Consider the following 15,463-nt stretch of genomic DNA (forward strand, 5'->3'; position numbering starts at 1 on the left):
AGGTGGCAGCAGTGCAGCTCCTTCAATTGCCATCTGCTTGTTTATACAGTTGATCTAGTCAGTCTTCTCTCAGGGTTAAATGTTTAAATTTAAATTAATTATTGAATTAAATGCCAAGTTTTTACTTTCTTTTACTTCCCTCTTTCAAAACTCAGTTTACATTTTTGATCAGAGCCAGTTTAGAATCACCTTGCAATACAGTTCAAATGCTTTTCTGTCATTTTCCTTAATGGAATGAAGCTATCATGTAAGGAACCAGTCCTTCAAAACTGCCGGTGTGCACGTCTGTCACACTTTATTAATTATGCTTTGTAAGGAAATTGAGGTAACGTCATTAAACAGTGCAATTGACTGTCCTAATGACAGAATTACACATGTACCCTAACATTAAAAGCACAATTGTCAGAAAATTATATATAAAAATACAGGTGCTTATGATGGGAAAATAATAATAGACACCCCAAACAAAAGCATAAAGGAAACAATATTTAGATATTGACTAAGTACCACTCCAAGCTCACTGATGACAACTTCAGTCAGTTTTGGGGAAGCAACTGTAAGCAGCCAGCTAACACACAGCACAAATGTGACCAGAAGTCACATTCGTCACACATCTCCAGGGCCAGCCCTACTGTACATACAGCAAAAAAATCACACATGATCAGAGACTCAAAAACAGGATCTGTTGCACAGTATGAGGGAAGTTTTTCATGAAACAGACTGCACAGATTAAAATTTAAAGCCATTAATAAATCCTCTAGCATTTCTACAAAGGCACATCCCTGTACTATCCCATCCATCTGGGACAGAAAATAAGCACTAGTATTATCTCTATAAGTGCTTATCACCCTTTCTCCCTTTATTTGATGGCCAAGACCCCCCAAAGAGTGGAAGCTCCTTAAACTGAAGTTATGCTCAAATAAACAGCATCTATCTGAGGATCATACCCATTTGGAAATAAACCACAAGTCTTTACTGTTCTATGTGAACCACGCAGAATCTAGAAGAAACTTTTCCAGTTGTTCATCAGTCCAGAATTCTACAAAATAACACTCCCTCAAGCAAGGCTAACCTGTCTCAGATAATTCAGCTGAATCTTCAGCCAAATAACTTTGAAAGCAGCTGCAGCAAGTGAACATTACTTACTCTGCTGGAGAGGCAGCATTTGGATGGCTGTTTTTACAAGCCAGCTGTACATTACTGCGCTCACTCTGGTGTATCCTATCACTCAAGCAAAGCACACTTATCTCTAATCTTGTAAATTAATTTCCTCCCCGTGATTACTATTCTTTCTTGGTCATTTCATTCAAATAAACAAGGAAACCCTTTAAATTTTGGAACAATGTAACTGTAAAACAAGGTAACAACTCAGTACTATAAACAATGGCATATCAGTTTCTGTAATTTTCCTAAATCCTTCTCTGGCATTTCTTGGTCTTACAGCATATGTTCCTGAAGACATGAAGAAATGTGATATCTTTATTTAAACACTTAAACCATACAATCCCACAGCTGACTGAGCCCAACAAAAAGACATCCTGCTGCAAAAGCAGTAGTCATTTTTCTGAACACTTTCAGAAACAGCTTAATGCAACTAGACACAGATTTTGATTAAATGTTTCAAAAAAAAGCACAGAAGTCATGCAGAAAGAAGGAGCAAGAAAGGAACAATGCTTTCCTAGCAGCATGGTGGGGGGGTGTGTGTGTGGTGCAAATTACAAGCAAATACAAAACCTAAAAACCCTAAATGGTGCTTGAGGAAGAAGTGATCTATTAATTACAAATTTTTTTTACTGTTTTTCTTTGTAGCTTTTAAGGCTATCTTTCATGTTTTGAATATGTTCCCAAACTTAAGTGCTGAAGATGCTTTGACGTTAACAAATTTTGGCTTATACCACATTAAATGCAGCATGAAGTACGCAGTGGGTCACAAAAAGCTGTCCAACTGCGTAATCTAGCTTTGAGTTAGTTTAATTCACAGATGCACAGACTTTTCGCACCAAACTAATAAAAACTTGCGTTGGCTGTCACAGAGGTACCCAACACAGGGCTCTAAGTCAGATTAACAGCAGTCACTCACCATGCCACATCCTTCACCTCTGCGTATCAGTGAAACTCCTCGTCACTGTTACTGTGCAAAGCCTGTGGCCTCTTCTCACCTATGCCCATTGCCCAGAGCAACAGAGCTCCACTTTGTCTAGGATGCCCCAGATCACTACTGCATACATACCCTTAACTAATTTTCCTATAATAATTCAAGAGTTAACATACCTATAATGTTTAATACATGATGAAAAAGTTGCTGAAGGACCTTCTGTACAAAAAGAAATTCAAGGATGTTGCTCTAGTAATAGATGGCATAAAAATATGGTATCCCAAAACTCAGTGAAATGAATCTTAGATTAACAATTGTTTAAAAGAAATCTACTTTTTACAAAAAAAAAGGATTGTGTTACACAAATATAAATCAGGTTGCCACTAAGAAATTATTTTTTCTGAAGTGACATTTGTCAACTAAATGACTAAGTACTTTGACATTTGTAGAAACTGTGAAGCTGCTAAAGCTATACACTACTGCTTAACATTATTTTTCCTTTGTATAAAGAGAGTCACAACTTGAGCATAAAAATTGCTCTTATTAGGCAGAGAATGTCAAGTCTCATTGCTAAATTTACTGTAGCGATTCACCATGAAAACAAGCATTGCCCTTTTGGCTTTCAGCACTTCCATTAAAGTGCCCATTCAATACTCACATTAACTTTACTACAATGGTATTACTTAGGCCAACAAAACCAGTATTTTATCCAAGTCTAGACAATGTTAAATTCCTTCTAGCACTGATACAAATTCATCATAACATCTGCCTTGTAACCAGCCCACAAAGCCTCAGACAAGCAGTAATTAAGCCCAGACTCAGGCGTACCTCTTGGGAGGCCACTTACCCATCCAAGAACTGGCCAACGTCACCCCTGCCCATCTAGTCATGGTGTCTGAACCAGGGGGCTGGAGGCTTGAGGGGACCACAGGCTCTAGAAGAAAACCCATGCGCCCAGCAGCCCTGCTAAGAAGCTGCAGGACTGAAATGAAGATCACTGAAGGGCAATTTGTTTGCGACATTTCCAAACATCTTGGACCAGCAATTGCAAATGTCATCCTTTCAAAAAATACACTGATCAGGGGAACTCAGATATATGCAAGCACTAAAAAAATACCCATCGCCAATACATTTCCTGAAGCGTGGGCAGCCCGATGTACTCAACACATGGCATACAGCACAGATGCCTCAAAGCACCTCCTGAACTGAAATACAGACACACCCCCAACACTGAGAAGCGATAGCCAAGGACCAGCCCTCCAACAGCATAAATCACATAGCCAGGACACATAGAGCTCCCAAAGCACCAGTAACCAGCTGAGGCAAGCTGGTGTCCTGAAGCTAAAACGTTGAGCATGGGCAGGAGGCAGCCCCAGTCAGGGCTGGGGGATGGCAGGGAAAGCAGTCAGTGGAGGTTTGCCTGGCAGAGACCAAAACCTGAGGCGTATTTAACATTGATGAAGAACAGATGACAAATAACGTTATCCACAAAAGATAAACCAAAAGACAAAACCAACCTTGGATCACTAAATATTCCAAACCTATGTTAAACTATCATAACTGCACAAATTTCATTTCTGGAGGACAATGTGAAATGACTCTTCAAGACCATCCACAAAACCGCACATGTTTGCCTAAATGTTTAAACAATTTAGAAGCTCACATACAAACTAATGCCCATTTAGAGACAAAAATCAAAGTAATATATTTTTTCCACATGCTCTACTGGATTGCTCAAGCTGTAATGGCACACTTATAAGAAACTATAATAAAAAAGACAAAATGCTCATGCAATACAGCATGAACATAGCAAAAGAGCCATTAATATTGTTCTGCCAAAGAAAAATGTCTTACTAAATAGCCTGAAAGGACATCTGACATGCATCTTTCCCTGTTTTCAAGAAATATAACCATACATAAAACTGATATGATTACTTGCTAAATCTAATAAGTTTCTTTTTCTTTGATGGTTGTTTGCTCCTTAATGTGCTTTAAATGCATAATAAAAATATAATGAAAAACATACATTTATTCTATGTGGCAGCCACTGCATATTCCATAAAAAAGTAATCTTATAAAGTTTAATTTTACAGTGTTTCTTAAACCTATTTCTACTTATTCACTATATGCAGAGGGTATCTGCAAAGGAATTTAATACTCTAGCATAACCCTTTTCTTCACCGACATTAATGCCAAATTTTCTCTTTACAGCCATTGTCTTCTCCCTTCTGTAAGCCTAGAAGAGGAAACTAAAATGGATTTAAGGTTTCCAAAGAGTCTCATTAAAATGTAAAGTCCAAATATCCACATCATTTTTTCCACGATTGCTTTAGGACTGTTGTGGGATTTTTCTTGTCTGGGCATTAGTCTTCCATAACATTTTAATATCCTTGAGAAAACTCTGAACTGAGCTTAACTCATTGTCACTGGTGATATCAGTGCATCTGTTTTGCATTAAGGGAATGCAAATTTTAGTACATATGAATTAAAGACCACTTTTCAAAAAGCATCCATCAGGAGAAACACGAGCAAATAAAAGCCACTGACAGGAAACCCTGTGCAAATCTTTAGGATAAGACAGTCCAGAAAAACCTCTTGGGACAGTCTCCCTTGCTCCCCCTTGCAGTGGAATTTACTACTGAAAATCATGTTTGCAGTCAACAGTCAAAACATCTGCTATTTTTAAAATAATCTTATGTTACACACATTTGTTTTACATGCCCTGCCATTCATTTAAAGCCAGAAAAAATCTGCCACAGAATTCTTTGTTATGTCAATTGACATAAGAGCTTTTGTTCACTTCAAGAGACAAGTAGTAAGGACTTGCAGATGCCATAACCTGTTCCTTTCACCAGACTCAGCATGTACTCCAGTTCTTGGGCTGGGCAGCGTTAAGCCGCCCTCCCATTACAGTCACTTCAACTAGCCTTGATCTTACTTGATTTTTATGAGGCTACTCATCCTTCTAACTGGAGCTATGCAGAAAACCACTTATCAGTGGTGCCAGAAATCCCGTGCCCCTAATTAGGATGTGTTCCCCCACAAAAACCAGGATGAGGACATTCTCCATGGAAAGTCTAGTTCTTTCACAGACAAAAGGCTCTACGTTCCACAATCACCCTAACAGTCCTCCACTGCAGCTATCTCAATTTCCATTCACCTTTCCTGGGCACGCTTGCCCAGAACTTGGGTAGGAATCCTAATGACTCGGAGATTTGACAGGTTTCCTGGGCACAGAGGTGCTTTCCTGGTCCTGAAGTAGACATGCACTGCATCTGTAACACAGAGTGGTCACTTCAGTGCTGGCAATGACCAAACCCTACCAGCCACAATTCACTTCTGTTCCCCACAACAGGTTGAAGTGCTCTGAACCCCAGCACACCACAGCTACAAATAACACTGCCCATACCCACTCTTCATATGGAACACCCATGTGTAAGACAGTGCAGCAGATCTTGGCGCTCTCAATACACCCCGTGCTTTCCAGGAACATCGGATGAGCTACTCGGCACCCACACATGGCAGTTCCAATGAGGTGGGAGGGAAGAGGCACCTCTTCTTTCCCAAGAATGATCCCTGTGGTCAAACCCCACACAGCTTCAGCTGTGCGACTGCAGAGAAAACCGCAGGAAACAGGATCATTACTGCCTGCAAAGGAATCCGTTTGCACTAAGATGATTGTAGCTACAAAGGAAGGGAAGAAGGGGCGGGGGGCACGCAGTATTAACTGCTGATTTCAAACAAAAGCCTAAACTTTCACAATATTCCTATATAAGTTCTCATCCACAGGCTCACTGTGTTTTGCAATACTTCAGCTCTGCACCAGTTGCGCTAATTGGGGTTTCAGCTGAGGATCCAGTAATAAAACCTTTTTCAAGAACGCCCCTTGCCAGAGCTGGTGATGTCAGACTTCACAAACGCAATGCAGTGGCAGGACTGAACCTTGCCAGGCTTCCATCACCTTTATTCGGTGTCAAAAACTCCAGAGGAAGTATTTGTGCAGCAAATAAAGTAGGAAAGCACATCTGAAACAACAAAAGATCTTACTTGAAGGCAGTTGAACTAAAACAATCTACTGGCACCTGCAGCTGTACAGCATCTACCTAAACAGCATTTTCAGTGTCAGGAGCTAGACACAACAGAATCTTCTGTTTCCACACAAATGGTATAAACATCCTCAAGAACGTAAGCAGCAGCTTCCAGATTCTGAGATTTAAATCAAAACTTTAAAAGTTAATCCTTTTAGTCCTCACGTGCGTATGTTAGTGACAGAAAAAAGCTAAAAACTCAGAGATTGCAAAGAGCAGTGTGTACAGGAAAAGCAGATACACTCAGGTATTCTGTGACACAGGGAACACCTTCCCTCTGAAGCTGCTCATTTTTAGGACCACTAGACTAACTTTAGACCTTGCTAGAGCCAAAGGTTTGGCAAACATTCCCTAGCAGGGGCCAGAAAGCCTGCTTTGGAAATGAATACTTTGAACCTCTCTCAAAGATCTGCAGAGAGTTGTTCTGCAAAGCACCTCACCTGTTCAGCAGCTGAACCAGGGGCTCCCAAGCCCTTCCACTGCATCACGCTTAGAATTACCACTAGAGCTGCATACAGTACCCTTCAACTACATTAGAGCCGGTTATACTCTGTCACCATAAAAATGCCACTTTACAATACACTCAGGCAGGATGCTTTACTGTTTACGACAGATGGCAGAACTAAATATGCTTTAAAATGGTTTAAATTGGGAAAGATCTTCCTCTCTCTGGCTACTGCACCATTCATTTTCTGGGTTAGCGTGCAGATAAAGCAGCAGCAGCTCCTCTAAGATGAGGCATCTGTTGAAGGGCAAGCTTTTCTTGAAAGTGCTGCACCTCAGTTCACAAAACTTAACATGTTGCTGCTGCTCAGCACAGCTGTCCTCATGAGGCAGCAGTAGACTGAACATCACTGCAGAGAAAGCACCCGAACAGGGAGGTCTGCAGCAGGAGGACCAGCCAGTCTGCCTGAAGCAGGGCTCAAGCAACAAGCTGCTGTGAGTGCCCAACCGCCTGCACCTGCCAGCTTTCCTTCTGCCCTCCCTGGCTACTCAACCATAAACTGGATGAGTCAGCAGCACACAAGGATCACCAAGGCAATGATTAATTTCACTTTTTTGTTCTGAGACACTGCCAATCCAAAGATCAACTGGCTTATGTATTTCATAGAATCATAGAACAGTTTGGGTCAGAAGAGACCTTGAAGATCCTCTAGTTCCAACCCCGTGCCATGGGCAGGGACACCCCCCACCAGACGAGGTGGCTCCCAGCCCCATCCAGCCTGGCCCTGAGCCCTGCCAGGGATAGGGCACCCACAGCTGCTCTGGGCAACCTGATAAGACTTAACTAGATGCTGGGGATGCATTTAGAGTAGCTTAAACAGTAACTATATAGGGTAGTTGGGGGGGGGGGGGGGGGGGGGTGGGTGGGAAGAGTTGCAGGGGGGGTGGTGATCCTTATTTCCAGTATGGAGAACAAGAATAACTTCTCTGGCTCAGATGGATCTTGGGTCTGGATTCAGCAGTCTGCTGACGCCCTCAAGGAGTCACAGTAGCCCATGACTATATCCGCAACACTACTCAAAGTGAGTTTGAAAGCACCAATGACCCTGCCTCCCTCCCCAGCCCAGCTGGCTCTCAAGCCGCCAGAGGCAGGCTCTTGGACCCACCTGGTGACACAGCGAGCAGCTGAGCCCATATAGCCCTGCAGAGCCTGGCATGCACCAGCAGGTGACCCGGGGCTGCTGCTGTAGGTTCGCTGTATTTACAAACAGCATAACTGATCCTAAGGACAACCTGAGGGTACCCCCAGAAATCACACTTAGTGGGATTAACCCAAGGGCTTAAAGCTAGACACGCGCTTAAGCATTTTAATGAGTCACAATTCATCTTCTTCAATCCTCTTTCTTGCACTGATTTGGGTACCAGTGGCTTGATAATCTTACAGTGCTGCTTCTACTATGTATTCCCCCACCTCCATCTTTACCCTTAAATACAAAGTAAAAGAGCCATTTGCTCATCTGAGCAATATTGACATGTCAAATTTACTCAAACAACAAGGATCGATAGCACGCAAAACTCAAGAGACCTTCCAGGACATAAAAAAATATAATAAAGATCAAGGTGACAGCAGGTTTTAATTATGTGAGAGGAGAAGGTATGTTCTGTAAGGTCTTCGCAATTTGAGACTATAATCAAAATGTCATCAGCCTGCCTCTTGTATTTTCAATCTCTTAGGAAAATGACTAAAACTGGTATAACATTTTCAGATTAATTTTGATGCTTCCATCAGAAAACCTGACATTTGGCTAATGTCAGACATCACCTGCATTGTCATTTGATTTCTCTCTTCCCCCCTGGGTGTCACTTCACTAATGACCTAGAGGTACTAACAAAATGCAATGAACAGATTAAAGACAGAACTTTAAAAAATGAAGCAATATATGCTGTGACATTAACATGCTACTCACAGAAATATTCAGAAACATATGTTATTTGCCAAGCCATAAAATACAGGTGTTTAGAAACTAAGTGTAAATATTCTAATCATTTATCCAATTAGATGATGAACCAATTCGCAAATTCTTACAGTACTTGAAGCATCGGAACACAAGATACCTGTGAGGAACACCACAAAGTCTCTGAAGTTTTACAGTTATATCATTGTCTCTGATGCAGGAAGATGCAGATTTTATCCTCCCTTTCACATGAAACAGCATGCAAATGAAAGTTTCTGTGCTCTCAGCCTACATATTCCCAATAAGATAATTAGCCCCCTTCCTTCCTCTGAATCTCTTGGGGGTTTGAGGTGAATTTACCTGCCAGAAAGTACATAAATTTTTTCTCAGTCTCCTTCCATGAACTCCCACCTGGTTAGCAAAAATGTCATAGAAATGTAAGTGTAAGGAATTATTTAAGACCCTTGTGAGGAAACGCAGTAAAACAAGTAGCATCATGGAAACACAGAAACATAAAGCTGAAAAGGACCTCAGGAAAACAGATGGGCAACACTGCTTCAGATGCCCCTGAGAGCACCACAGGGAATTACAGCTCAGCCCTGCAGCATCCCTGTGCAGCATTTGGCTCTGGCAGGTGCTGAGGGCCCTGCAGGCACAGGGAGCCTATCCTAAATGCTGTTAGGAAAGCACCCCACTACCAAAGTAACTACAGATAGCACGCTGAAACAAGGCAGGAGGGCCCACAGGAGCACATCAAACCAAGTGCTCCTCCCCTACATAACAACACTGCTGGGAACTGCAAGCCTGTTCAGAATAACACATCTAAAGTAACTCATCCTGGGGACCAATTTAGAAGACCCCAATACAAAAGAAGAGAGAGAAGTTAAATAGCATTTACCACCTGCAACATACCATCATTCTTCAGTCACAGCAGAAGTCAGAACAGTACCTACTTTCTTTTGCTCTGCAAGCAAATTCAGCCTTACAGATTTTCAGTTTGCCCACATCAGCTCAATATAGCATATAAAACAGTTGTAATTAAGTTAAGATGGACAACAAACATCACAACACACCCATATCAATTAATTGCAACAGCTCACCTCTCACAGTGTTACTGAGTACAGATTCTCCTGCTTGTCTCAGCTACATTGGACACCAGTTGTTGTACTCAGAACCCAACTCAGTCAGCCTCACACAGGGCACCCGTTATCACAGCACTATCAAAACTAGCCAACCACAACAAAACCTTACCATCAGTCAAATTCTCCCATCCATTCTGCTTCTCCTCCAACCAAACCCCACCCAACCACCTCACTCCTCAGGGCTATTTAACTACTTAGCAGGAATGAGCTACAGCTGCACATCATCCATGTCATCAACCCACTGCCTTCGAGGCAAGGCCACAGCTGCATGTTATCAATACTAATCAACCCTCTGCCTTCACTCCTCTACATAAAACCCTTCCTCCCATACCCAGCCACACTGTTACACACCTTTTTTTTTCCCTGCACCAAATACTAGGACTTGTTACAATTCTTTCAGACTCCTCGCTGATAACAGCACCTTGACTATTAACATGGAAGCTCTGCACCCTTGATGGAGACTGTTCCATGCTGTTTCTCCAAGAGGCAGGAATACTGCAGCAGCTTGCTATAATATTAGACACAACATTACATGCAAGAATAACGTGATTATTTCCACTGAAAACAGAACCATTCCTAACTATTCTTTATTAGTATTTTTTTACGTTCACCAAGCTTCTCCACACCAGTAAAGATTATTGCACTATAATTTTAAAAGAAAATGTGGCCATCTTATAACAATAAGATCTTAAGTATTTTCCAATTACTTCTGCCTGGGGCTTTTTCAAGCACTGGGAATGAGAGCTCCAATATTTATGACTTTTTCCTACTTCTTGATTGTTTTTTTGAGGCTCATCAACAGGCCAGGACAGTATCAGGAAAAATTCTGCTGCTTGCCAAGGTCTTTATTCAAATCACACAGCAGTTTCCCTTTGTCCTCTAATTTTGTAGGTGGAAGTATAAATTATACTTCCAAGTCATTGACTACCTCTTACAGAATTTAAAGTTTTGAGAAATTCACCTTCCCTCTTCCTCCAAAATGCATGTTACAAGAAATCCCAAGCTGCTCCTAGTTTCAAATGCAGCCAAAGTAAACCTCAAGGGAAGCCCTACAGTCAAGTCCTGCAGAAGCAGGGCATGCAGTTTAAGTAGGAGCAAAAAATACAGAGCACTGTTTTGGCTCTTGCTTTTGCAGATATACAACTGCGTGACATAGTAGTTTGGAAAACGTGTGTATCTAGTATGAAATTCATGCCTATGAAAAAGACTATTCAATAGTCTGCCAGTGCTAAAGCTTGGCAGTCACAGGAATTTTGCAGAGATGGTTGGCAAAGCACTGACCAGGTACCAACTCAAAAACCACAGATGTAACCTTCATTGAGCACACATCTCTTAGGCCAAACTCTCCGGATGAGCATAAGCAGATTTTGGCTCTATTTCTTTCCTTAATGGATAACAAAGACCCACTTTTCAAACTTAATCTTATAACCTTGAGCGGGGATGAGAAAAGTGGAAGTGCCACATACTGCCATTACAAGAAGTCAGAATCTGTTGTGGCTTCAAAGTGTCACCCAGAAATCTGACAAAACATGGTGACATTCCCTCTCATGCCACGCATCTGCTGAGTTACACACCTAGCCCTGTCAGTTTCACTAATACGGCAGAAACTACTGTTGAAATTAAATCATTCAAGCCAAATCGAAAACCGCTGGAGCTGACAAAAAATCCCGAGATGCTTCCTATGGAACTATGGAACTCCGCTGGGTATTGCTGTGAAAAGCAACAGCGGCTACTGTGAGATGCACAAAAGACACATCTTTTAGATCTAACCTGCAGCTTTTCCACCTCTCACTTCACTGTAGCTTAGATTATAAATACTGGCCAAATTAAGCTTGTCAGGACATACAAGACCAAATACGATACGGAGAGATGAACCAGACTTTTGCCACCACTTAATCATCAGCCCTGGCAATCTACATTTTGCTTCTAATTTAGGCCTTCTACAGCAGGGATATCTTTTGAATGCCAGAGAACTACAGTGACCTAGAGCTATCAATATCCACGCACACATCGCTCTCTTGCCACATTGCTACTTTCCTGGTGAGAAAAAAAGAAAAAAAAACGTTTTAAAGAGCATCCCAGAAATACTTGCACAGATACCTGAAGGCCAGGAGAGAGCAGAGAGGCTATGGAAGTACCAGGAACCATCACTCACTGACCTCTTTGAAACACATTTTCTCTGTGAGCTGTGTCTGTTTAACAGGTGTCCTTGGAGCAGAGCAGTTTCACCCCACAAAAGTGTAAGTCAGGCACATAGATCTGACAGCAAAAGCAAACGCCCTGTGGAGCGGCGGGACTCAGCACCAGGAAAACGGTAAAGCGGGCCTCGTGATTGCACAGCCTGTCCCTCCGACAGGCCAGCTGCCTTTTAGAGCTCTGCCCAGACAGTTCCACCTCCGAAAGAAAGGAAAAACGCCAACAACCCCACGCAGGACTTTGCCACCGCGCGCAATGTCCGGGCCCCCATGGTGGCTGGAGGGCTGCCCGGCCACCCGCACACAGGGGCACCCGCACTGCCGCCCCGCGCCCGCAGCAGCGCGCCCCCCGTCACGCCGGCCGTCACCCCTGGCTTCCACCCCCGGCTTCCACCCAGAGCTCTTCCCAGGCGAAGCCTTGTCATATTTTTATAGCAGATGAACTCCAGGGTTTTGCATACAGTGCTTTACAAACGAGCACACGCCACACGCCTCACATTTGCTTTGTTCTCCCGTGGGCACAAACCCACCACCTGTACCGCAACGGGGGGGGGGGGGGGGGGAACTGGCACCGCACGGCGCTGATCCTGCTCCAGGGCCCGGGGGCCGCCCGCCTCAGCACCGGGGGGCTGCGTGCCCGGGGACACCCACCACTGGGTGGGACCACTGGGACCACGTGGCTGGCTGGAGGGGCACCCCACTAGGAAAAGAAAAAACAACTCGGTTTTTAAAGTTTTACACTCAAAGCCTGCGGCTGCCTCGCCGCGCCCCCCGGGCCAGGGCAGGCGCCCGCCGCCCCCCGCAGCCCAGGCGCACCGAGGCCGCTGCGACACGTACCGGCTGCCCCGTCCGTCCGCCCGCTCGGCTCCTCCGCTACCAGCGGCCCGGGCAGCACCGCCGGGCGGCACCGCGGGGCAGAAGCACCCGGCAGCACCGGGCAGCACCGCGGGGCAGCAGCGCCGGGCGGCACCGGGCGAGCTTCCCCCGGGGGCGGCTGTCGGTGCCGGCGGGGGGGGAGCCTCTGGCGGGGGTCCCGGGGGTCCCGCCCGCCCGGCGCTGCCGCAGCCCCTCACCCGCCTGCGCCGGGGCCGGGCGGCGGGGCGCGGTGGGCACGGGGCACGCGGCGGGCCCGTTTCCCGCCCCGGGCCGGCACGTGGCGCTGCACGGCCAGAGCGCGCACGGCCGCGGCTTCCCGGGCACCGCTGCAGCGTCGCACGGCTGCTGTCGGTGCTGCGGGAGCACCGGGCCCTGGCGGAAACGAGCCGAAACCCTCCTGCTTGACCGGGTGGGCTCTGCGGAGTCACAGCTGGCGGTCACCCTGGGACGTAACCCTGGCGGTCACCCTGGCAGGCCCGGCACTGGCGCGAGCGGAGGCGGGCACCCACCTTCCCCGTGCCCCAGGGCTGCGCGGGGCGCAGGTGGGGAGAACCCGCCAGAGGCAACTGAAGCCACTGCTGTGAGCCGTAAGTTAAAAAAAAAATAAAAACAAAAACCACAAGATAACCCCAAACTAAACAAGCCATCATTGCAAATCCTGGATTTTTTTTAAAAATGCTTAAAATGTTTAAAAAAAAAGCTGCAAGGACTCAGATTTGCTAATGGATAACCCTTAGTTCCTTTGCTCTTGCTCTGCACAGTGACGTGCAGAATTAGACTCTATAACTCGAAAGTTATAAAGTAGGTATGTTTATTGCGCGCAGATGCACGGGGGATCGCTCCTCCACAAGCGTGCATGCCCGAAGTGACGAACCATCTCACATTTATACAATGAAACAAATGAATATTCAATTAACGCCTATACATATTCGTTACCTAAACTCTGCTTCGTATGTTAATTAGCTTATCAGTCCTTTGCCTGGAATGTGGTGGTCTTGCAGGTTTGTAGGTGATTCATGTCCTTGTGACCATCTGATCTTCTCCAGCAAGGAGACTTAGCACTCCGTCCCTCTAGATAGCATTGAAATATCTCTCATCCTTTTCTCATTCTTTTTTTTAAATAGCCCCTTTGTTAGAGGAAGAGGGGCAGGCGTCTCCTCAAAACTGTAGTCGTCTCCCCAAGACTGTGTGCCTACGTGACCAGACACTGCCCCCATGACCAGTCACCATACCCACATTCCTTGAGCAGACATATACAATCACGATCGATGTCCATTGTCCCCATTTCACACTATTTCTCCACATCACAGAACAATTTGAAGCTAGATTATCCAGAAATACAGTTGGACTAGATGATCCTAAGGGTCTCTTCTCATGAAAATGATTCTATGAAGACAATGTTTAATTATTTTTTAATACAAATTTTAATATATAATCTTCTTATGTGACGGTAGCCATGGCATGAAGCTTTTTGCTCACGCTGTGAAGCACAGTAATTTATTACCCTATTCTGGGGTTTAGATCATGGGTTCTTCCTCGGTGCCTGTCCCAGCAGAAGGCCAGTACCTCAGACATTACCATGATAAGTGAAATGTCAAAGACAAGCAAGAGAAAATAAAAGAACAGGGTAGTAATCTGGGGAGACAGATCTTGAAATCTCTGATGTTCTGCTGCAGACAACACTTCCCTAGCAGGGTGGGAGGCTTCTTTCTCTGCATGGGATGGTTTGACATTGTGAACTCAAGCAGGGTCGTTAAGCCTCAGGTGAACACAAATCTTAATATATAAATATGTATTATAAAATGGTCTCATAAGCCGTACCACCAATCCATCAAAAAATTAAATGTCGGGGTGCGAGTGAGCTACTGTGTTGATAACAGGGAAGTCTCCAGAATGAGATCATTGCATCTAGTGACCTTAATGTTGAGAAAGAAGCTGGTGGGTCGTGGTACAGTATTTAAGAAGAATCGATGGGTTTATGAAAAGAACAGAATAACATTGAAAAGTTCATATGCCCTTCAGTGTCAGCACACATTGCAGAGACAAACCCAGGTTTTCCTTGATTCATATATCTATGTTATATTTCATGCATGTATGTTTGAATGTTAAAGAACTAGAAAGAAATGAGTAAACGTTCTCAAATTGTTCTTTGGGATGTGAACTTGAGGTTTCCACACATGAAAGAAAGAGTACAGAGAATGCAGAGTTCAAGAAACTTATTTTTAAAGACAACTTTCCTTTCCCCGTTCCCTGTAGGGCTCACGTGTGTCACACTTCATGCTAATGAAAATAAAATTTGAATTGATCAAGACAGCGACTGAATTTTGGCTGAATGCAAAGACTGACTCTTGAATTGATCGAGTTTCATATTCAGTATGTAAGTAAAGGAGTGAAATGTCTCTGAAATATGTTGCACTCAATACGTAGGGGATTCAGAGGAGGAGAGGAATGTTAAAAAGAAGAATCTGACAGATGTAACATTTTCCACTGAGTGACAACTGCACGGGCAGCTTTCTGATACAAACAATAATGCCAGACAACGAGCTCTCCGTTCAGAAGAGATACTGAGAGGCGTTTCAGTATCATCATTTCTGTTATTAGGGAAATCATTAGGCACCCACCTAGCACAGAAATCTGCAAAAGAATAAAAATGTGAAACAGGCATGAG

General features: G+C 44.2%; 1 long non-coding RNA gene across 29 annotated transcripts in view; it reads right to left on the minus strand.

Moving 5' to 3' along the window:
* Positions 1–12,893, minus strand: part of LOC114017065 (uncharacterized) — a 206,799-nt gene extending 193,906 nt beyond the window's left edge. For all 29 annotated transcript variants that reach the window (XR_008731891.1, XR_008731890.1, XR_008731889.1 and 26 more), the window contains exon 1: positions 12,757–12,893. This is a non-coding gene — a long non-coding RNA (uncharacterized LOC114017065). The remainder of the gene's footprint in view (positions 1–12,756) is intronic.
* Positions 12,894–15,463: the final 2,570 nt, after the last annotated feature.

The sequence above is a fragment of the Falco cherrug genome, chromosome 4 (assembly GCF_023634085.1).
Source record: "Falco cherrug isolate bFalChe1 chromosome 4, bFalChe1.pri, whole genome shotgun sequence".
NCBI classification, from domain to species: domain Eukaryota; kingdom Metazoa; phylum Chordata; class Aves; order Falconiformes; family Falconidae; genus Falco; species Falco cherrug.